Raw genomic sequence first — 22620 nt, 5'->3', positions numbered from 1 at the left:
TAAGGGGCACGGAACAGCTGTCCAGTTTGAAGAAGAGACGACTGAGGGAGGATATGATAGAGGTCTACAAAATCATTAAAGGACTTGAACAAGTTAATGTAAATCAGCTATTTACTCTCTCAGATAATAGAAGGACAAGGAGGCACTCAGTGAAGTTAGCAAGAAGCTCACTGAAAACAATGTAGCAATATAGATGGGAGTTATGTATGGAATAGACAGCAGTTGGTCAGAAAAAATCAGTTGGAATGGAGGTGTTATTGTGTGATATTAACAGGGGAAATATGACGTTAATTTGGTATATAGTCTGTTAGACATGTAATAACCACTGGGCGAGAGATCGGCGTATGTAAGTTTAACTCCGTTTGGTGAGGTAAGGTGATTGATCTATTTTGATTGGGGGAGAAATGACGTTAAGTACATAGAAGGTAAGCCATGATGTGGCTTCATGTGATAGATGGAGGTAATTTAAAACGTCGGCGTTTTTCGCGGTTAGGTAGCTGTTTTTTTGGAAGACTGGAAGCAGTATTGAAACCGGCAAGGCTGCGGTAAACTTTTGGAAATACTGTTTAAACTTGAAGTCTTGAGACTGATAGTTGTTAACAGCATTGAAGTCGGCAAGGATGTGGAAAAGCTTTGGAGTTACAGCTTAATGCGAAGGTTGTTAGACCGGTAAAGGTAAGCGAGATGCATTTTAGAAGGATAGTTGTGAATTGAGTAGAGTTTGACAAACAGTCTATGTCTTGGTTATGTGTATTAGGGATGTGAATCGTTTTTTGATGATTTAAAATATAGTCCGATATATTTTAAATCGTCAAAAATCGTTAGAGCCGCGATACAATAACAATTCCCCCGATTTATCATCAAAAAATCATAAATCGGGGGAAGGGGGAGGGCGGGAAAACCGGCACACTAAAATAACCCTAAAACCCACCCCGACCCTTTAAAATAAATCCCCCACCCTCCCGAACCCCCCCAAAATGCCTTAAATTACCTGGGGTCCAGAGGAAGGTTCCCGGTGTGATCTTTTACTCTCGGACCTCCGGTGCTTGTAGAAATGGCGCCGGCGCTACCTTTGGTTTTTCCGTATGGAAAAACGATTCGCGGCAGGAGATCGCACCCGGACCCCCGCTGGACCCCCAGGGACTTTTGGCCAGCTTGGGGGGGCCTCCTGACCCCCACAAGACTTGCCAAAAGTCCAGCGGGGGTCCGGAACGACCCCCTGCAGTCAAATCGTGTTGTCTACGGCTGGCGCGTGCATGCGAATCGTTTTTCCATACGGAAAAACGATTCGCATGCAGGAAGTCGTTCCCGGACCCCCGCTGGACTTTTGGCAAGTCTTGTGGGGGTCAGGAGACCCCCCAAGCTGGCCAAAAGTTCCTGGGGGTCCAGCGGGGGTCTGGGAGCGATCTCCTACGCTCCTGACCTTGGGGGACAAAAAACAAAATGGCGCCGACGCTACCTTTGACCTGTCATATGACAAGGCAAAGGTAGCGCTGGCGCCATTTCTACAAGCACTGGAGGTCCGAGAGTAAAAGATTACACCGGGACCCTTCCTCTGGACCCCAGGTAATTTAAGGCATTTTGGGGGGGTTCGGGAGGGTGGGGGATTTATTTTAAAGGGTCGGGGTGGGTTTTAGGGATGTTTTAGTGTGCCGGTTTTCAATTTACACGATTTACACGATTTAAAAAACCCAAACGGCGACGATCCGATTCCCTCCCCCTCCCAGCCGAAATCAATCGTTAAGACGATCGATCACACGATTCACATCTCTAATGTGTATTGCAGGAATTTAAGACAGATGGGTCTTTTGAAGTAAAGAGGTATTTAAATATACTATTGGTATTGCTACAAAGTATCGTCTTCGGACGCACGTCAGATATTGAAGAAAAAATCCTGTGAGACGCAAGCTAAATGCTGGCAATTTATTGAAGGTGTATAAAAGTGAAAAAGTTTTTTAGAATTTGGGTAAGAACTCAGTTTGGCACTATTTAATAAATAGTTGGTGGTTTATAGAAGTGATCAACATTTAAAGCAGTGATGATGAATAATTTAATGTTTTTCATTCAATCCGAGGTAGTGTGGGGATCTTATGCTCTTTAAAGAGAGATGCATGATATAATCCCATGAAGAAGTGATGTCAATTGATGATAGATGATCGTTGGGAGGAACATCAATAATTTAATGATATTCAAAATACTGATGATTACAGCATTCAAGAAGTAAATTGTACAATATTATGAACATTATTATATTAACACCACAGTGTGTAATTCATTGAGTTTCCCTGAAGAAGCCTGTTCATGCAGGCGAAACGAGAAATCTCGGAGTATTGTAAACCATGTTAGTGGGTTTTTTGGTGAATAATGTTTTTTGAATAGGTTACACAACAGACAATGTATGTATATGCATTAAGGATTTTATGAATGAATGGTGTGTATGGTGTATGTGTGTAGGTTTAATAGTTTAGTTTAGACATGATTGTATTTTAATTAATTATACATGCATGAGTGTCCCACACAAAGCTCGCAGACATTGAATGTATTGATAAAATTGTATACACAATAAATAAAAAAATTTTGGGGCATACTACATTGCCTAGTTTCCTCTGGAATGTTGTAACAGTCTTAATTTTTATAAGCATTTTAAGAAATCCAAAAAAATTGTTTCCACTGAAAGAAATTCTGGACTGAATATTATTGATGACCCATTGGCACTAAAAATACTGAAAAATACACAAGTTCAGTACCCATGGGGTGTTATGATAATCCAGTCTTTATAAATCAAAAGATTGAATGTTTTTCTGTGAAAAGGTATTTGCACGGTGAAATTAATATTACTTATGACTTTTTTTGTCATAAAATTATTTTGTACGTCTGCAACTATTTTGGACTATTTTTTCATATTTATCTTTTGCACCATGAAACCAACAAATTTAAAACAAATTGTAGAAAATACTTTTTACTCAGCATCCAATCAAACTGGAATCTGTTTGCAAAAGGACATGGTCAAAGCATCTAGCATATTGGGATTTAAAAGAGGTTTGGATAAGTTCTTGGAGGTAAAGTCCATAAAACATTATTAGTCAGGTAGACTACAGAAAGCTATTGTTATCCTAGGGAGCGAGTAATAGGAAATAGGTCTACTTCATAGGATCTGCTGGGTGACCTCCAATTGGCCACCGTTGGAAACAGAATCTTGGGTTTGACAGACCTTGGTCTGACCTAGCATGGCATTCTTCTCTAACTCCTTCCATATAAACACCTAACCTTGAGGCCCCTGATATATTCACCTACCCTCCCCAGTCCTCCAATGATGTATGCAACCATAACCCATTATTTCACAATGCATTCAGACACTCCTGATCTCCTCTAATGCAAGGAGAGGGAAACTGAGTTGAATGCACATCTTCTCTGGCTCTTCTCCTACATGAGGCTAGGGAGTGGTGGAAAATGCTGGGTGCCACTAACTAATTTCTAGCTGCCATAGCAACCTAGCACTTGGATTTGTTCAACCTGGAATATAGCTATTTTTTGTGAAGATGTATGAAGGCAGTAGAAAACAGTTTCATTTCCATAAGCTACACTGACCCTGTCCATCCCTGGTGAGAAAGATTACAAGGAAGAGATAATATTGAAAAGGAGTAGCATATGTGGAAATTGAGAGAGATAAGCTGCTTGCCTAGGAAGCACTTTGTAAAAGATTAGTGCTGCTGTCTCCTGCAGAGAAAGCACTACATTCTCTCTAAAAGTGCTTTTGATCTTCTGGGCTATTCAGTACCAAGAGTAGCATATTGTCTACAAACTAATCTTGAATTCCTTGAAGCCTATTTGCATCTGGTAAAGTACAGGCTTCCTTAATATCTCAGACAAATGGACGGCCGGCACCATCTTGTGCTCCTATCATGTGACAGGGGCTGACCAATGGCACCGGTAGCCCCTGTGACATAGTAAGGGCAAAGGCTATCAGCGCCATTTTGAATACCGGCAGCCAACGGCCCGAGTGCAGGAGATCGCTCCAGGACCCCTGCTGGAACACCAGGGATGTTTGGCAAGTCTTGGGGGGGGGGGGGGGGTCCAGGAGGGTGGGGGTTGTAGTTAATTAAATTTAAAGGGCTGGGATGGGAGTTTTTTCAACTTTAATGGGAAACAAATACCATGTGTAACTAATGGACGATTTGGGGTCCCCCAAAAACGGATGCAATGGATTTGGGTCCCGACGAATATGAATCGGATGAATCCGTCCCTGCTGCACATCCCTAGTTATTTCATGTTTTTATTTCTTCATTTTCTAAGGAATTCTGGAATATTTTTTTCACTTGGCAGTTGTGGGGTAGGATGTGTGCATATATTGAACACACAATAGTTAATGCATTTTACTTCTGAGCTATTAAGGCAACAAAAGGTGAATATTTTTGAAGGGGTGTAGACTTTCTATAGTCACTGTATCTGTACCCACTTTGTCTAAAAAACAGGTTAATCTTCACATTTTACTTACCTTACAAAACATGTTTTTTTGAGGGGGGGGGGGGGTGCAGAGGGAACCTCAAGATTAAAATTTGGGAACAATCTCTGCAGGTATTTTTTCCAGGGTTAATAATGAAAGCAAAAGCTTGTATGGGATTATTGGTACAAACCCCATAGACAAAAGTACCCATGGAATGTATGATCCTTTATGTATCTGTGATTATATGCCACATCCTACATTATAGCTGCAATAATTCTGTAGTTACTATGAAACTCAATGTATCTCATATACATATAGTCATAAGGTCACACATTCGCTCATAACATGAAAATGTATACAAGTCTTCAACAAAGATTTGACAACATGAAACTGAACCATAATATCTTTCTAGCTATGGAATCATATAAATTACTGATGATCAGGATTCAGATAGCAAAATTAGAAAATATTTCTTAAGGTAGAAGGTGGCAAATACACGGAACAGCCTTAAGGTGGTTAAAATGGTAATAAAATTCAAGAATGTATAGGATAAGCATAGAGCATCCCTAGTAACATAAAAGTGAGTGAAAAGTCAGAAATCAAATTGGACAGACTACATTGGCCTTAATGTCACTGTCTGCCATCACATTCTGTCTGCAAATATTAAGTTTCTTCATATTGCCAACCCAGTGGAAATTTTAGCTCTGCTTTACAAGATGTGATTGGATTGGAGATGTTTTAGAGAGGAAGAGATAACCTTGAAAATAAAACAGTTGTCAGATTGCTGAAGGTTAATAATTCACAACTTTTGACATTATAGAGATCTGTTGTTGCTTACCAGATGAAGGCCTATCATATAAAAATACAAAATGCATTATTCAAGTATCACAGGGCAACTTCATTGGCAGCCACAAGACTCAGAAGATGAAAGAACTGCTTATCAGATGATATTAATTAAAAAAGACCCGGCACTGCTGATTTTATTGCTGCCTTGGCCTCTATTATAGATGAAAAGTAAAGAAGAAGGCTTTATATGTTGTGTCAGAGGTGGACCCTGTAGGCGAGGACCTACGGGTTCCCCACCATTGGCAGGTGGAGTGGGCCGATAGGCAGAGGCTGCTGGAGCTTCACCAATATCAGCCCTCATTCCGCACGGGTTAAGCCAGGGTTGGCAGGACTTAGGATAGTCACGAGGTTGGATAGGAAGAGAGGTTGGTTCAGCCCAGAGACAGCAGACGATAGGTGGCTTAGTCCTACTGTGGACTGGGTAAGGTACTGGAACTCGGGCGCCAATGAAACAAAGGCTGACTGAGGGAACTCGAGCAAAGGTAGGCCGAAGCCTAATAAGTCCACGTCCAGGGAGTAGGCTGGGAGAGGCGGCAATGTAGAAGTTGTGGCAAGCAATGCTGAGATCAGATCATGGAGAAGTCAGTTGCGTTAGTCAATTAAAGCAATGTGTTGCGACCGTCACTTCCCGACGGCCTCACTCCGCCAACCTTTCCTTTCTTGCGACGATTCCTGCTCCTCATGGATGCCTGGCTGCCACGGCATCTGCCTGCCATCCTTTCCGGCTGCCTCCCGCCATGCTCTTCAGGAACCTTAGGGCGCGTGCGCCGCATGGCCCTCATTCTTATTTCCTCATTGGCGCGTTCTTCCGGGGCGTCCCCCTGTTATGACGTCATGCTGCCCGGATATTTAAGCCTACTGTTTATTGCTAGCCGTTAAGTTAGCGAGGGTGATCTTATGGATGGGATTTGCTCTCCGTACCCAGCTACTCTGCCTTCCAACTCCCATTGGACTCTTTCTGCTAACGGAATACCCGCTCCTCGGGGGCCTCATTGTTTCTTTCAGGTCACTATCAGGTAACCGGTACTCGCTCCTCGAGGGCCCATGTTCCCTGACTCGCTGCCTGCATCTATCTCCTCTTCTACTTGGAAGAATACGCTACAGACACCATCAGTGAGTACTATTATCATCTACTCCTCAGAGATGTCTCCCTGGAACCAATACTCGCTTCTAGAGGGCCTGCCCCCTTTTCAGCGCCAGTGCCATCTCCTATTACGGTGTGACCCTTAGAAGGCAGCAAATCCATGATGAAATCCGTAGACAGGTGGATCCACGGTTCCTCGGGTGCTGGAAGTGGTTGTAGAAGACCCCAAGGTCGACCGACTGGGAGTTTTTGCTGTGTACAGATGTTACAGGATTCGACGTACACTTTAGCATCAGAGACCATGGTGGGCCACCAGAAGAACCACTGGAGCAGTGCCAAGGTCCGTGCTCGTCCTGGGTGACTGGCAAATTTGGAATCATATGCCCAGCGGAGAACTCTTTCTTGGAGTCATCGGGGAACGACCGTCTTTTCAGCGGGAACTGAGTGAGTGGCAGATAGACAAATACAGGCCTGGCCTATTACATGAGTAGGTTCTTTTGGAGTGTCCTCAGGCTCGAAGGATCGCGACAGGGCAACTGCCCGGAGATTCTTGTCGGTGGGGCGATAGCAAAGTTCAAAATTGAACCTGAAAAAGAACAAGGCCCATCGAGCCTGATGGGCATTGAGACGTTGAGCTTGACTCAAATGTTCCAGGTTCTTATGATCGGTGAACACAGTGGATTTGTGTTGTGTACTCTCTAGCCACAGGCACCATTCTTTGAGGGCCAATTTTATGGCGAGTAGCTCAATCTCCTATGCTGTAATTTTGCTCTGCAGATGAAAATTTACGGGAGTAAAAGGAGCATGGAACTATGGTGCCTGAGGTGGTGCGTTGACTCAGGACTGCCCCAGCCCCAATGGCGGAGGCATCAACTTCCATTAGGAAAGGACGATTTGGGTCGGGATGATGCAAGCAGGATCCTTTCTGGAAGGCTTCTTTACGGCAAAGGAAGGCTGCGATGGCCTCTGGAGTCCAATTTCACATATCCTGACCTTTACGAGTTAAGGCCGTCAGTGGAGCAGCCAAGGTAGAATAATGTGGGATTAAATGACGGTAGTAGTTGAGGAATCCCAGGAAGTGCTGGAGAGCCTTCAGACCCACAGGCTGTGGCCAATCCTGGATTCCTTTTAACTTGGCTGGGTCCAGAGAAAACCCTTGTTGGGAGATAATATAACCAAGGAAAGATAGGCTGGATTTCTCGAACAAGCATTTTTCTAGTTTTGTGAACAGATGGTTCTCACGAAGGCATTGAAGGATGGTTCGGACATTAGTGCGATGGGTGTCGAGGTCTTTGGAAAAGATAAGGATATCATCCAGGTAAGCCACGACTTTGGTGTACAGCAGATCTCTAAAAATTTTGTTCATCATTCCTTGGAATACTGCAGGCGCGTTACAGAGGCCAAAGGGTATCACCAGGTATTTGTAGTGCCCATCCTGGGTGATAAAAGGCAATTTTCCAAATGTCGTCGTGACGGATTCTTACCAGGTAATATGCTCCACGTAGATCCAGCTTTTTAAATATAGATGCACCCTGAAGATGGTCAAATAATTCAGAAATTAAGGGCAAGGGGTACTTATCCTTAAGAGTGATAGCGTTTAGGCCACGGTAGTCATTACACAACCTAAGTGAACCATCTTTTTTGGTCACAAAAAAGAATCCCACCCCAGCAGGAGTAGAGGGGCGGATGAATCCTTTCACAAGATTTTCTTGGATGTATTTCATCATAGCCCTCATCTCAGGGAGAGACAGGGGGTAGGTGCGTCCTTGAGGAGGCATGGTCCCTGGAAGGAGATCAATAGGACAATCAAACCTTCGGAGATGCAGAAGAAGGTCGGCTTTTTGCTTGGAGAACACGTCCTCAAAGTCTGTGTAAGGGGCAGTTATGCCAGAAGATGTGGCAGCCAGAGGAACCACAGATGGAGGTATCACTTTCTGGAGACAAGACTGGTGGCAGGCGGGACCCCACTCCGCTAGTTGCAATGAACCCCAGTTGAATTGGGGAGAATGCTTCTGTAGCCAAGGGAGTCCAAGAACTACTGGGTGGATGGATTTCTCCAACTCTAACAATTCGAGTTCCTCAGTATGAAGGCACCAGTGCATAGCTGGACAGGTTCCGTAGTCAGGGAAATTCAGCCGGGTAACGGCTCTCCGTAAATAGAAGCAATACATAAGAAGGTTTCAAGCGAACGGGTTTTTATACCCAAAAGCTGAACAAGGTACTTGAAAATGAAATTACTTCCTGCTCCAGAATCTACCAAATCAAGAACCGGAAAGGACCGGGAATCCCAGATCAGGGTAATCGGTACAGATAACTGAAGGGCCAGAGAGGTTGCACCCAAGTTCAGGACCCGTACTGAACTCGGGATGGGAAGTTTCCCGGACAGATAGGGCAAGTCTGTAGATGGTAGAGATGTGAATCGTGTCCTCGATCGTCTTAACGATCGATTTCAGCTGGGAGGGGGAGGGAATCGTATTGTTGCCATTTGGGTGTGTAAACTATCGTGAAAATCGTTAAAATCGTGAGCCGACACACTAAAACCCACCCCCGACCCTTTAAATTAAATCCCCCACCCTCCCGAACCCCCCCCCCCCCAAATGCTTTAAATTACCTGGGGATCCAGCGGTGGTCCAGAACGGCGGCGGTCCGGAACGGCCCCCTCAATTGAATCCTGTTGTCTTCAGCCGGCGCCATTTTGCAAAATGGCCACTGCAAAATGGCGGCGGCCATAGACAAAAACGATTCGACGCAGGAGGTCGTTCCGGACCCCCGCTGGACTTTTGGCAAGTCTTGTGGGGGTCAGGAGGCCCCCCCAAGCTGGCCAAAAGTTTATGGGAGTCCAGCGGGGTTCAGAAAGCGATTTCTTGCCGCGAATCGTTTTCCGTACGGAAAATGGTGCCGGCAGGAGATCGACTGCAGGAGGTCGTTCAGCGGGGGTTCCGGACCGAAATCGCTTCCTGAACCCCGCTGGACTCCCAGAAACTTTTGGCCAGCTTGGGGGGCCTCCTGACCCCCACAAGACTTGCCAAAAGTCCAGCGGGGGTCCGGAACGACCTCCTGCGTCGAATCGTTTTTGTCTATGGCCGCCGCCATTTTGTGGCGGCCATTTTGCAAAATGGCGCCAGCTGAAGACAACAGGATTCAATTGAGGGGGCCGTTCCGGACTGCCGCCGTTCTGGACCACCGCTGGATCCCCAGGTAATTTAAAGCATTGGGGGGGGGGGGGGTTCGGGAGGGTGGGGGATTTAATTTAAAGGGTCGGGGGTGGGTTTTAGTGTGCTGGTTTTCCTGCCCTCCCCCCTCCCCCTTCCCCCAATTTACGATTTTTTAACGATAAATCGGGGGAATTGGTATTGTATCGTGGCCCTAACAATTTTTGACGATTTAAAATATATCGGACGATATTTTAAATCGTCAAAAAACGATTCACATCCCTAGTAGATGGTGACCAGGAACTCCGCAATATAGACATAGTCCAGTTTGTCTCTGCTGGAGGTGCTCTTCCGTCTTAACCACCATAGTATTCCTGCTTGGAGCAGGGTTGGTGATCGGTGGCGAATGGGATTGAACCCACGAAGGCTTCTTGGGCATCCGACTCTCCCGGTGAGTCTTGTAGACGGTGGTCAATTCGGCCTGCCAAGTCTATAATGTCCTCAAGAGAGGAAGGGAACTCCCATGCAGCCAACTCATCCTTCAGTTGCGGGGAGAGTCCATACAGGTAGATAGCTCAGAGGCAGTCTTCCTGTCAAGCAAGCTCAGTAGCCAAAGTCCGAAACTGGATGGTATGGTCGAAGAGACTTCTTTGACCTTGACAGAGATGTAGTAAGTTGGTGCTTGCCACGGCATGTCGTCCAGGATCATTGAAGGTCCGTCAAACCACAGCCACAAACTGAGTCTGTTCCTTTAACAAGAAATCCGAGCATTCCCACAAGGGGGAAGCCCAAGCCAGCGCCTTCCCCTTGAGGCGGGATAAGATGAAGGTGACCTTAATCAATTCATCCAGGAAGATGGAAGGCTGCAGAGTGACTTGCATATAACATTGGTTAATAAGCCCTCTACAGAGTCTGGAGTTATCACTGAAGCGCAGAGGCACTGGGAGGGCCAACAAGGCTCGTGGCATCGATAAAGATTACTGTGGATGAGAAGGAGCTGAAATAGAAACTGGATTATTAATGAGGGCATCAAGCGGAGCGTCAAGCCGGGCATGAAGACGATTCATGGAGAAGGCCAATGCCTCGAGAAACTGCTGCTGTTCTTCTACCTTGGATGCCAGGCCTGGGATGGCCTGGAGGGCACACGGCTCCACTGAGTCCATGGCCTTTGCAACCTGTTGCGTCGGAGGTGAATGCTTGGGATGAGGGGGGGTTGACGCAACCCGAGGGCGAGGACCTATGGGTCTGCACCGTCGGCAGGTAGAGTGGGCTGATAGGCAGAGGCTGCTGGAGCTTCACCTATACCAGCCCTCATTCCCCACGGGTTGAGCCTTTGGGTGCCGTGGCCGGCAGGACTTAGGTGGGCCTCAAGGTTGGATAGCAAGCGAGGGCGGTTCAGCCCAGAGACAGCAGACGTAGTCCTACTCTGGACTGGGAAGGTACTTTAACTCAGGCACCAATGGAACAAAGGCTGACTGAGGGCACTCAAGCAAAGGTAGGCCGAAGCCTAGTAAGTCCATGTCCAGGGAGTAGGCTAAGAGAGGCGTCAATGACAGGCTTGGATCAGGGCCGGTGGCAATGTGGAAGTTGTGGCAAGCAATGCTGAGATCAGATCACGGAGAAGTCAATAGCGTTAGTGAATCGAAGCAATGGTCTGATCACGGCGAAGTCAATAGCGCTGGTCAATCGAAGCAATGGTCTGATCACGGCAAAGTCAATAGCGCTGGTCAATCGAAGCAATGGTCTGATCACGGCGAAGTCAATAGCGCTGGTCAATCGAAGCAATGGTCTGATCACGGCGAAGTCAATAGCGTTGGTCAATCGAAGCAATGGTCAAGGTCTGGAAATAGGCTGTAGCATAGTCAGGCATAGTGGAGGTCTGGGTCTGGAGACAGGCAGTAGCATAGTCGGGCAAAGCGAAATCAAAATCTGTGCAATCAATTTATTTATTTTATTTAGTGATTTTTTTATATACCGCGGCACGTTAAAAACATCACCTCGGTTTACAATAAACAACAACACAGCAACAAGCTTTACATTCAATAGGAACTACAGTGTACAAAATGGTTCGATTAATAACAAGAATTAGAACAATTACAATAAACCAATGAACGAATGAAAAGAACAATTCAAAGTTAAATAGTAAGTCGAGTGTTAACCAGGTGATCAGAGACAGTAACGTCAATTTATAGCAGCGAGGAACATCTATGCGGGTCAGCAGAAGAGGATCGTAGGAGAAGGATTATGCAGGAAAGATTAATTGGAAAATCAGGAGTAGACATGGTCAATGAGTGTAAGCTTGCTCAAACAGCCAGGTTTTGAGGTTCTGCTTAAATTTCTTGTGGCAGGGATCTAGGCGTAGATCTGTGGGCATTTTGTTCCAAATGTTAATGCCGGCTATCGTGAATGAGCGTTCTCTTGTGGCCGCATGTTTGATGTGTTTAAGTGAAAATGAGGAAAGTTTGGCTTGGTGCATTTTTCTAATTGGTCTCTTTGATGTGTGGAAAGTAAAGTGGTCGTGGAACCATTGCATATCTTGGTTGTAGATCGACTTATGAATGAGTGTGAGCACTTTGAAAAGAATCCTAGATGCTACAGGAAGCCAATGAAGGAACATGAGAGCTGGAGTAATGTGATCATGGCGGTGTGTATTAGTGAGTAGGCGAGCAGCAGCATTTTGTAACATCTGTAGTGGTTGTAGTGTGTTTTTAGGGAGACCTAGAAGTATAGCATTACAGTAGTCCAGTTTTGGTAATATTGTGGCTTGAAGCACTGTCCTGAAGTCATGAGGATGTAGCAGAGGTTTAATTCTTTTTAGTGTATGTAGTTTGAAGAATCCATTTTTGATTGTATCCGTGATGAATTTCTTCAAGGAGAAATGATTATCGACGATAATGCCAAGGCTGCGGACTTGTTGTAAATGGAGTGAGTCCGAGGGTGAGATGAGTGATGGGTTGAAGAAGATATTATTGTGTGGTGAAATGATGAGGAGCTCTGTTTTGGAAGTGTTTATTGCTAGGAAGTTTTCAGTAAGAAGTTTTTTTTATTTCCATCAGGGCCGAATCCCAAGTTTTAAGGGCATTAGATAATGAATCGTTGATGGGGATGAGGATCTGTACATCATCTGCGTATATGAAGTGTGGAAGGTCTAGTTTGACCAGAAGTCGACAGAGTGGAGCTAGGTATATATTGAAGAGAGTAGATGAAAGCGAGGAACCTTGTGGAACACCTTGTGCTAGATTTCTAGGTTTCGAAACATAGCAGTCAACTTTTACACTGTATGTCCTGTCCTTCAGAAACGATTGGAGCCAGCATAGGGCAGTGCCAGCAATACCAATTTGTGCGAGTCGGGAAAGGAGGGTATTGTGGTTGACCATGTCAAATGCAGAAGAAATATCAAGGAGAGCCAGTAAGTAAGAATGACCAGAATCAAGGGTTTTGAGTATTGAGTCTGAGAGTGATACCAGAAGAGTTTCTGTACTATGGTTCTTACGGAACCCAAATTGTGAAGGGAAAAGTAATAGATTGTCAAGAAAGTCAGTGAGTTGTTTATTGATGACTTTCTCTAAGATTTTAGACAAGAATGGGAGGTTGGGTACTGGACGATAGTTAGCCGGTTCTGACTGATCCAAATCAGTTTTTTTGAGTGTAGGCTTTATTATAGTATGTTTGAGTTGCATTGGAAAAACTCCAGTCACAATTGATTTGTTGATAATGTTAGCGATGGGGGCGGCAATCCTTGTGGGGATAGAGAGGAGTGTTTTGGTTGGCATGATATCGATCGGGTGCATGGCAGGTTTGATTTTTTTTAAGGATCCCCTCAATTTCTGATACAGTTATCGTTTCGAAATTTGAAAGCGTAGTAGAGGTGAACCTGGTGTTGGAGGTTAGTAGGGCTGCTGGCGGAGCTGGATTAGAGAAGCGAGCCATGATATTAGCCACTTTGTCATAGAAGTAGGTAGCTAGTTTCTCACATTTGTTTTCATCTTCATTGATTTGGTTGGTATTTATGGTAGGAGTGATTATGCTAGATACATATTGGAAGAGGGCACGCGGGTTGAACTGGTATTGGTGTATTCTTGCTGTATAATAGTTTTTCTTGGATTCATCGGTGGTTTTACGGTATTGGTGGAGTAGGGATTTGAACTTTAGTAGTAGTGTTTGATCTTGGTTTCTGCGCCATTTCTTTTCTAGTTTACAAAGTTCAAGTTTCATTGTTCTCAGGTCTGTGGTGTACCAGGGTTTTTTATTTTTCTTCTCAGAGCAGATCTCTTTTGTTAGAATAGGGCAGAGTCGATTTGCAATGTTACTGGTAAGTTGATGCCAAGATGAACAGGCAGAGTTGGCATCAGAGAGGTCTAGTTTGTGGATATCCTCTGCAAGAGCCTCAATAATATCTTCAGTTTTACATTTTTTTCTGAAATTTATGGTTCTTTTCTTAGGAAGTGGCGTGTGGGGGTTGTAGTTGAAAGTGCAGCATGCATCAACACGATAGTGGTCTGACCAAGGTATAGGAGTGCATGGGGGGTGGTCAGAGCATAGTAGTGAGTTTGTGAATATAACATCCAGTATGTGTCCTGCCTTGTGTGTGGGGTCCGAGACTATTTGTTTAAAACCAAGTGCGTTTAGCGTAGAGAGTGTGGCATCACATGCTGGTGTAAGAGGTGAGCGATCAAAATGAAGGTTAAGATCGCCAAGTATGATGGCAGGTATGCTGATATTGATGTGTTTGGTGATGTATTCAGTCAGTGGTGATGGATTTTTTTCCAATATGCCCGGGGGGGCATAGATTAAACAGATTTGTAAGTCTTTTGATTTGAAGAGACTAATCTCAATTTTATAAGGAGGTGAGATGGGTTGAAGAGTAAAATTGTATTTCATTTTTGCCGCCAGAAGACCACCTCCCTTCTTTTTAGGTCTCGGGACAGAGAAGATATTGTAAGAATCTGTAGGAAGTTGATTTATTATGGCGGTATCTGTGCTTTTTAGCCAGGTCTCAGTGATTGCACATATGTCAGGGGACTCATCCGTAAGTATATCGCTTAAAAGGGTGGCCTTTTTTAGTAGGGATTGTGTGTTCAGAAGTAGAATAGAGAAAGTCATTAATCCAATGATTTGAGTGAAGGGAGAAGTCATGATTGGAATGAGGGAGTTACTGTATGAAGTGTTAAGTTTAGTTCTCATTGTTTTGGTGGTGAAGTTTGAGTATTTGAGGATTGGAATGTAGGAGGTGTTCATGGTGAGTTGAGGTTGTCCTAGTGATAACCTGCTGCTGTAGAGTGAAGATCCTGGAAGCCTCGTGGTAGACTGAAAACCCGCGAGGGGGTAAGAGATATCGCTTAAAGGAATGGTTAAAGGTTGAGTGCTGGGAGGATGAGGTCAGATGCAGGTTGCAGGCTGAGAGCTGGGCGGATGAAGTCAGAAGTCGGTATAGTTATGGGTGCTGGGCAAGTGAGGCTACTAGTTGGATAGGTGAAGGTGATGAAACGGTTATTGGTGTTGCTGAAAGAATGCTGGATGAAGATTAGAAGAGTGGAGGATTGGCTGGATGTCTGCTTAATAACTGATGTATTGTGCTTGGATAACTGAGAGGGTGGAAGGCAAAGATGGAGTACGCAGAGAGGTTTTTTGTTCGATGTTCTGGGTAAAGAGATCCTTTCTTATTACTTAGGTTTCAGTAGGGAGGGTGTCGCGAATGCTAGTGTTTGAGAAGTTGTCAGAAAAACCAAGAGCGTAGAGGGAACGGTCCTGGTCCTGGGGCTCTCCAAGGGGCGCTAAGGGGCAAGCCCCTTAGGTCGCGCTCCTTCGGGCGCGCGACGCCACCGGGAAGTTCTTAAAATTTAAAGTCCCCGATGGCTCCTTCTGATAGGCCGGGTGCCTGTCGGGGTACTCACCTCGGGCGATTCTGGGTCGCTTCCTTTAGCATAGGCAAGGCAGGAATGAAAAGAACAGGAACCAGGAACGAGGGTCAGGAGAGAAGTATAGAGACGAATCTCTCACAGCAACGAGTACTCGAGTAGCGAGGAGACCTGTTACAAAAGGAACGCTATGGAGCGAGGCCTGAACTTAAATACACTGAAGAGTTTGATATCATCATCCAGGGCTGCGACCAGGTTCCCGGCGCAGGCCCTTCATAAGGATTAGCAATGCACGAGCACGCACCCCTAGGGAGGGGCGCGGCACGGGTGGTGACATCTCTCCATGGACCACATGGAGAGGCCCGATGAGCAATGGCATCTTGACCTGAAATGCTGGGGACTATGGCGGAGCCAGAGGCAGTGGGGGTGGCCCGAGGTCGGAGCTGGCAGCCCACTGCCACTAGAGAGGAGAAATCAGAACCTGGCGTCTGTGTAAGAAGGTGAGGGGGCCGCACCGCGGCTCTGCCGTGGACGGCATGCGTAACAGCATAATCAAGTAATTTCTTATTCAGTCATAATATAAGAATAGCATAGCACTCAAAAAGGAAAAAATGCTTGGTTAGTTTGCTTTTTTACAAATTCAAAACTAAGGAGGTAATTTTCAAAAGTCCAGTTTTACACCCATAAGTCCTTTTGAAAATTACCCTGTGAAGTAGTATATGTTAGACCGTCCTTAAAGCTCTGGGACCAGGCATTTAGCCTGGTCCACCTTAAGCCACAGGGAGGAAGGGAGTTCCGCTCTGAGGGCATTCTCCTTAGAAGGGGTTAAGAAGCTAGGCCCATGGAAAATAAGGGGGGGGGGGGGGTCTCCAGAGAAGAGAAGGAATCCATGGGAAGGCTATTTCTGCTGAACTGTGAGTTATTTTGCTGACTTTGTGAACTGCAAAGGTAACCAGAGCTGTTTTGGTTTTGTTTTCTTGTCATCAGTGGCATTGCTAGAAATTAATTTTTTGGGGGGCCCAAGGTTAACATGAGTGGGCAGTTGACATACAAGTCTAGGTCCTACTATTTGCACTCTTATCAATAAATAATGCCTTAGAAATCCACTCTCAGATGCACTCTAAGTAGTTTCATCATGATTGATGCTTTAAAATATTTTAATTCTATTCTTTCAAGCACTTACTAACATTAAAAATACCTTATTAAGATGGAGACCACGTGATCCGATGCGCGAATAGGACGCCCGTCTAACTCGCTCTTGGTCCCCCCTTCGAAAACCATTGTTTCTTACTGATTTCTCTGGTGATTTGGACCACAATCAGCTACATCATTGGCTTCCCAATGACAGAGACGAGCTCTGGCACAGGAGCAGTGATATGTCCAGCAAACCGCAAAGAGAGAAGAAGGTGTCGGGCAAGTTGGTGGATTCTAAGATGGTCAACAGCCCGCCGAGCCTGAGTCAACACGGGGGCTCCAGTAACAGCGCCTTGGTGGAAGAAGTTACCTGGGCTGTAGTTGTTGCTTTGGACATGCTCTGAAATAAAAAAACAAGTGGAGGACACACAGACCAGAATAGTTGGTCTGGAAACTGATACACAGGCCCTACAGCAGAAACAGGGGGCCTTGGAACCTCAGGTACATGTACTGGAAGCTAAAGTGGAAGACCTTGAAAATAGGTCAGGGAGGAACAATCTCCGCTTCGTGGGCTTCTCTGAGGTTATATCAGATTGTGACATTCACTCCCTACTGGAGGGCTGGATGCTAGAGGAGCTGGGTCTTCAAAATGTGCATAGCCAGTGCTTTGTGGAACACACCCACTGACTGGGGGCCCGCATACCGGGGAGCTCCAGACCCAGGATCGTGATAGCCTGCTTTTTGAAATATTCCCATACAATGGCCATACTTCAAGCTTATAGGAAAAAATCTATACTACAGCATAAGAATGCTAAGATTTTAATCTTTCTAGAGGCTTTAAATCAGAGTTCCTTCCCCAAGTAAGCAAAATTAGCATATATCACTGTTCTCCCTAAGGGAGGAAAAGATCCCCTATTAGTGGCTTCCTACCAACCGATTTCCCTACTAAATTTTGATTTAAAACTGTTTGCCAAGATTCTGGCCACTAGACTACATACAATTCTGCCCTCCTTAATATCTTCCATCCAAGTATGGTTTGTTAAAGGTAGATCACCTTGAAAACATATTAGGGATGTGTGAAACCCAAACCTATTGGTATGGGCTTTGTTTTCGGCCCGCTGCGGGAAATTTCGTATTTCCCGTGGTTCGGGCCTTTCATATTTGGGGAGACCCGATTTTCATTTTAGTGTGCACTAATGGGTTAGTGCACGCTAACATTTTTTTGAGAAAAATTCCTTCGGGTTTCGGGCTCCCTGAACCAGGATGAATTTGGCAAATTTATCCTGGCCGAATGCACATCGCTAAAACATATACTACGCCTATGGACAGCAATGTTGCAGTATAAAGTAATTGGAGAGTCATCATTGGTAGTAGGATTTGATGCAGAAAAGGCATTCGATTGGGTAGTCTGACAATAACTTTTCTCGGTCCTACGCAGCTATGGTTTTGGATGTGACATAATGGGGTAGATTTTCAAATAGCGCGATTTGGCGTACTTTTGTTGGCGCATCAGGCGCCAACAAAAGTACGCTGGATTTTAGTAGATATGCGCGTAGCCGCTAAAATCCGGGATCGGCGCGCGCAAGGCTATCGATTCCGTATAGCCGGCGCGCGCCGAGCCGCGCAGCCTACCTCCGTTCCCTCCAAGGCCGCTCCGATTTCGGAGCGGCCTCGGAGGGAACTTTCTTTTGCCCTCCCCTCACCTTCCCCTACCTAACCCACCCGCCCGGCCCTGTCTAAACCCCCCCTTACCTTTGTCGGGGGATTTACGCCTCCCGGAGGGAGACGTAAATCCCCGCGCGCCAGCGGGCCGCTAGCGCGCTGGGACGCAACCTGGGGTTGGGTCCGGAGGGCGCGGCCACGCCCCCGGACTGCCCCGGGCCGTAACCACGCCCCCGGGCCCGCCCCCAAAACACTACGGCCCGCCCCGAAAACGCCGCGCAGATCGGACCCGCCCCCCCCCCCGGAAAACCCCGGAACTTATGCAAGTCCCGGGGTCTGCGCGCGCCGGTAGGCCTATTGAACATAGGCACACTGGCGCGCAGGGCCCTGCTCGCCTAAATCCGCCCGGATTTAGGCGGATTTAGGCAAGCAGGGCTCTGAAAATCCGCCCCAATTCGTATTATACGAGGAACCAAGCTTCTGTATTTTAGAAAATGGGAACCTGTCACAGGCATTTGAACTTAAACATGGCACTAGACAGGGCTGCCCACTTTCCCCATTACTTTACATTCTTTCCTTAGACCCTCTACTTAAGAAAATTGAAACAGCTCTGGAGATAAGGGGGTTTGAGGCCAGAGAGCATAGTTTTAAAATCGCTGCCATCACAGACAACATTCTGGTCTTCTTAACCAACCCAATATGGTCTTTGTCAGGGGTCATGGGATATCAGAAACAGTTTGGAATTTTATCGGGACTAAAAATAAACCTAGATAAGTCCGAAGCCCTAGATGTCACTGGATCGTTAAGGAATCAATGGCCGGGATCCTTCCCATTAAGATGGGTTGACCAGAAGATGAAATATTTGGATACTAAAATTCCAACAGACATACAAAATATATATAACTGTAACATCTTACCCCTGATGGCTAAAAGTAAGGAAAGATTGGATATATCGCTGGTAGGCAGGATACAGCTGTTCAAATGATAGAATTGCCTCGTTAATTCTATGTCCTCCAAATGTTACCGATATGGCTTAAAAAGAAGCAAGGGAATTAGAAAAGAGTGAGTAATTGTCTCCGGAGAGGGAAACAGGCTCGCTTAGCACTACAAACTATGCAGCTTTTATGGGAGGAGGGGCATATGGATTGCCCTAACATATTAAATTACAATCTAGCATGTCTCCTCAGACATGTTCAGGATTGGTTATCTTTTCCCCTTCCAGCTTTTTGCAAGCTTGTTAAGGCCCCCTCAAAATTCAAAATTTGCTACATGCTCAAGGAGGTACTTTACCAAAAGCAATTTAACACACCCTCATTATTAAATATTGCAGAACAGCCTGGCAGGGGCTATGCAGCAGACCTGGAGTCTCGTGGGAAATTTCACCATTTGTCTCTATAAAAGGACATCCTGATTTCTTCCTGGGCTAGAAAATCCTGCCTTTAAAATTTGGGCTGATAAAGGGCTAGAATATCTCCACCAATGTATTCATAGGTACACGGGAGCGATCCATATGTTCGAGACCCTTAGACAAGAATGTGACCTAACTCATAAAGAGTTTTATGCATATCTTCAGATACACCATTTCATTGAACATGATCTTTTTCTCAAGTCCAGTTCGCTTAATTTTCAAAAGTTCACAAATTTTTTCTCTCCCCCTCAAGGGACAAAACGTCTCATGTGCGTCTATGAGTAAGGCAATTAAGGGGATCAACACCGTTGGGCATCTGCAGGTTTCGGCAGATAGGTGGAATCAGGAAATAGACACACTTATTACATATAACATACTGAAAAAAAGTTTCATGTGTCAGAGAATGTATTCTTGTGAGAGACACAATTTAATTTCTCAGACGTATGTATATCTAAGATATGGGCACATAGAAACAAATTAACTGATAGTGATCTTTGCATAAAATGTGGTACAGCACCATGAACCCTTTATCATGGTTTCTGGAGTTGTAGTCTTATTCGAGGGTTCTGGCAAAACAAATTGCTATGTCTTAATGATAAGATCCAAACTCCTTTCATGGAGTCCTCGCACATGTCTATTTGAATGTCTGGACATTTAAAATTTTGCGACTATGGAGAACCAATACAGGTTTCTACAAAAGGCTTTTCTGCTAGCAAAAAAAATGATTTTGGACTTTTGGCTCAAAGACACTCCAACCATTACACACTGGAAGTTAAAGCTATAGCAAATGGCAGTATTTGAGCAATTATCTGCTAAGAGGGGGTCCTCCATCAAAATTAAAGAGTTCTTGGATACATGGCATGCATATATAATGACTTTGAATACAAAAGCCAGAAGTACTCTTCTCAATCATATCTGAGGACTTCACATGAGGAAATCAATTATGAAGGTCTCTGGGATGGATGCTCCATATCTAAACAAGAATATATCTTGGGAGGCAGGAACAAGGGGTGGGGAGTGGGGGAAATCAGGGTTGACATTTGTGATATGTGCGTTTCTTAATATGGTTTTTGTAACCTGGAGTAATTTGGAAAACTAAGACATTAAAAAAAACCCCTTATTAATCTATATTAATTTATATTTATTGCAGTTTATAAATAAACTTCTGTTACATCATGTAAAAAGTGTAACAAACATCAGATCCAATTATGTAATAAAACAAATATAAATGCATTCTTTTATGAATCCTCTTTCCAAAAATGCAGAGAATATCATAACTACAATAAAATAGCAATAATCATAAAAACCATCATAACAGCTTAAGATTTGCAACAAGTGCAGAGCAGAACTAAAATAAAGACATTAAAAAACCTTATTAATCTATATTAATATTTATTGCAGTTTATAAATACACATCATGTAAAAAGTAACAGAAGTTTAACATCAGATCCAATTATGTAATAAAACAAAAATAAATGTATTCTTTTATGAATCCTCTTTCCAAAAAATGCAGAGAATATCAGAACTACAATAAAATAGCAATAATCATAAAAACCATCATAACAGCTTAAGATGTGCAACAAGTACAGAACAGATTTGCAACAAGTGCAGAACAGAACTAGGACCTCAGTGACAGCAAAACAAACTCCCTCCAATGCCACTTTGTGAAATAAGACAAATCCCTACAAAATCATGCCATACTATAACAGCAGTAACACTCAGGACTCAAAACAGCAGCAATCTTAATTAAAAAAAGGCAGCAAAAAGCAAACATTCCACCAAGCCAAAGAACACTCCACTAAGTAGTGGGTAAACAGAACAAGCCGAGCTGCTACAAATCCCTACAGAGAAACTAATTGCTAGCCAAAATACTGCACTTCTGTCACACATGTGCAACACAGTCAGACCCTTACCTAACACAGAATAAGGGACTTCAAATTAGAAACAAACATGCAAACAAAACTGAAATGGAAAGCCTGAAAAACCAGCCTCAACTTCTGGAATACTAAAGAAACAGAAAAATACAAATATTGTCGTGGGCTCCTCCATCCATCTCCCCGGCTGAGCATAATTTCTTCTCCCAGATCTTTGCAGACCATCCAGGCACAATAGCACTGCTGAAACCGTTGGTATCTGACGCAGTCCCAGTAACTCTGGCATCTCTCCAAAACAGTTATGGGCAAGCCTTTTAAGCCAGGTTCAAATCTTGGCCCGGGCTAGTCCCCCTAGCAAGGCCTTTTTTTAAAGCTCCAACAGGTAGGGAAAACAGCAGTTCTTCCCCTCCCCCTCCGAGCAAGGATTTACAAACAACAACAAAAAAACCCCAAAGAACAGTTTATTATTAGTTCCAGTCTATTTCCCCTCGACTTAGGGTTGAGCAGTAGTCTCTCTTCTAATATCTCATCGCTGAAAACTACATTCCCCAACTTCCGTAGCCAAATGTCTGCTATCAGGCTTCCATCCTAGCCATGACAGCCCTGTTTGGGGATCCGGCACAACTCGCCCCTTCTCCCCTATGGTTGTGCTTTAAGCAACGCTTCACCTCTACCACCCAAGACAATCAGCACTGTCCTTAGTTAGTGCCTTTTGGGAAAACAGGTGAGACCAACACTGCTTCCCCGCAGGTTTTTGTTTCTTTTCTCAGTTCAGTTTTACAATACTTCCCCACTTACTCTATCTCCATGCTGGATACAGACGAATCTTTTGTGGGTATCTCCCAGGCCATCTCCTCCTCTTCCTCAGCAAAACTGCTCTCTTCCTTTTCCTCTTCACTCAGGCGACACACCCTCTCCTTCCCACAGCATGGACTCAGCAGAATCTAATTCCCCCAGATCACCTTCAGCAGCCACTTCAGCCTCATCTTGGTCATGAGCCTTCCACTGCTGCTCTGGAACTCTGGGTATTGTAGTTCTTACAGGTTGTCTAAACGCCCCCTGCTGTTTCACCTTGGGATAGTTTGACAACTTTTTAGTTTGGACCCGCTTACTGTCCCTCCAGGATAGGAGCCTGTTGCTCTTCTCATTACAATATAT

General features: G+C 44.8%; 1 long non-coding RNA gene across 2 annotated transcripts in view; it reads right to left on the bottom strand.

Annotated features, from left to right (window-relative positions):
- Window positions 1-22411, bottom strand: part of LOC115087191 — a 130941-nt gene extending 108530 nt beyond the window's left edge. For both annotated transcript variants that reach the window (XR_003855455.1, XR_003855454.1), the window contains exon 1: window positions 22261-22411. This is a non-coding gene — a long non-coding RNA (uncharacterized LOC115087191). The remainder of the gene's footprint in view (window positions 1-22260) is intronic.
- Window positions 22412-22620: the final 209 nt, after the last annotated feature.

The sequence above is a fragment of the Rhinatrema bivittatum genome, chromosome 3 (assembly GCF_901001135.1).
Source record: "Rhinatrema bivittatum chromosome 3, aRhiBiv1.1, whole genome shotgun sequence".
NCBI classification, from domain to species: domain Eukaryota; kingdom Metazoa; phylum Chordata; class Amphibia; order Gymnophiona; family Rhinatrematidae; genus Rhinatrema; species Rhinatrema bivittatum.
Note: the sequence above shows the minus strand (reverse complement) of the source record. Positions and strands in the feature narration are given on the sequence as shown.